General features: G+C 38.0%; 1 long non-coding RNA gene across 1 annotated transcript; it reads right to left on the bottom strand.

Annotated features, from left to right (window-relative positions):
• Positions 1-242: 242 nt before the first annotated feature.
• On the bottom strand, positions 243-1768 carry LOC149203538 (uncharacterized). Its single transcript, XR_016253629.1, has 2 exons — positions 1263-1768; positions 243-1100 (listed from the first exon to the last, which is right to left on the bottom strand). It is a non-coding gene; the product is annotated as an uncharacterized LOC149203538 (long non-coding RNA).
• Between the last annotated feature and the right edge of the window lie 281 nt (positions 1769-2049).

The raw sequence follows: 2049 nt of genomic DNA, 5'->3' as shown, positions 1-2049 counted from the left end.
GGAGCGAAACTAATTATGTAAAAAATTTATTAGCATAGAAATCCCCATTTCTCCTCACACTTTTTTTCAACAGATATTACTCATCAAGCATGTGATTTGAATCAAACTGTCATGGCTCTGGAAATATGCAAACTGAAAATGCAAGCAAAACATGATTTTAAGCAAACTCAAAAATGTCAAAAAGCTTGGAAATATGCAAACTGAAAATGCAAGCAAAACATGATTTTAAGCAAACTCAAAAATGTCAAAAAGCATAATTTCAAACTAGATTTCCATGACAACAAACATCCAAACTCAAAAATGTCAAAAATATTGTTTGATGAGTTGAAATAAAAGGATATTCGAGAACTGCTCATACCTGCAATTGTAACATTTTTTCTATACAATTTGAGCAACTAAGGCGCTGTGGCTTTGATCTTCTCTATCAATAAGATGTTAAATCCACTATTTCTCTGGCATTAAACAAATAACAAGCTGCTCAAATCTAGAGCTCTCAAGCTGAAGATATAACTCGCGAGAGTTGACATTCTTATTCCGCCTAATCCAGCAAACCCTACCACCTATCTGTAGCTCTGTTTCCCAATGTGATGGGAAACCCTTGTGCCGATTGCAGATTTTGTGGAGCTTTGTTCCCAAATGTGATGGGAAACCCTTATGCCGAGTGCATATTTCGTGGAGCTTTGTTCCCAAATGTGAGTAGAAACCCTTATCCTGATTGCAGATTTTGAAAATTCTGACAATCCTCTACCATCTTTGTGGGGTTTTGTTCCTGAATGTGATGAGTAATTTGGGCAAATAAGATTTTGGAATATTTCGGAAATGCGTGGACATGATAAAGCCCATTGTTTAACTTAGCTATCAAATTTGATAGAAATCTACCCATCAAATTTCCAAAATATGCCCAAATCTACAATCAAATTGCGCTCCGGTGACTGTGATCATCTAAATCTTTCAAAGGCCTGGTCGATTGCAACTAGGTGTGTAGCGATCTCTACTGGGTGAGTAGTTATCTCTAAGGGATATTTTACATGTTCTATTACAAGGTTTTCAATTTCTTTCACAAACTTCCAGTAGTCACTGTATACAGAAATATTTGCAGTCTACCACAGTCACAGAACGGATGAATCAAGATCTAGTCAGAGAACGGAAGATTCAAGATCCCGAGAGTTGATAGTCCATAAATAAGTGAAATATTTATACAGGGTTTTGATAAATAAGTGAAATATTTATCCTGGATTATGAAGAAATAAGTATGGATTCACCTTTCTTTCGTTTTGAACTGCAGAGCAGAAATATCTATGGCTTCGGCTACTCTGAGCGTTATCTTCCATCCCTCCACGGTGAGTGCGCAAATGGTACGATGTGAAGTTATGGTAGATGAGGCTGGCAAGAGTATTCTTGGTGTCTGGTCCTCGGTGGTTGATGAAACCCTGGTATTGCTCCATACTTGTCGCTGTTACTAGCTCCATACTTGATACCTCTCTTCCTTCTGATGGGATAAGATTGGAAAATGAAGAAGGAAACGCTCCTCCCACCAGCGAAATTAAGGCAATGAAGATAAAATGAAAACCAGAGAAATCCCAAAATGGGGATGTCCATTAGGAGATTGAAAGGTCCAAATGTTCACAATAATTGTGAAGGGCAGCAGAGTGAGAGTGATGAGAGCGCAGGGGAAATCCTACAAAACTTCGTCGTGGTGGACCCCCACTGAGTGTAGAATGCGTCACCCACGTGGTTTGTCGGTGGCTTTATTTTGTCGTCGTATCATAATCGGCGCGCAGGGGCATTCCACACTGTGTCATCGCATGACGATGCATGGCCATATTGGTTTCCTTGATGAATACATATATAAAAGTACCATACACGCATGTTAATGTTAGATTTATCAATAGTCTTTTATTAAGATGTAAAATTTGTAAAAGGATTCACATCCAGAAATTTGATTTCTTAACGCTTCTATATTTCGGGCGTTTATACATATATATATATGACATTGAAGGATTTTTAAGGTGGATATTCCAGTTCTTTTCAAGAATCAAGTATGGAGGA

This window comes from Pinus tabuliformis, chromosome 2_1, assembly GCF_031772625.1.
Source record: "Pinus tabuliformis cultivar Carrire ecotype Pingquan chromosome 2_1, CPIR1, whole genome shotgun sequence".
In the NCBI taxonomy this organism is placed as follows: domain Eukaryota; kingdom Viridiplantae; phylum Streptophyta; class Pinopsida; order Pinales; family Pinaceae; genus Pinus; species Pinus tabuliformis.
This window is presented reverse-complemented; position numbering and strand designations above follow the sequence as displayed.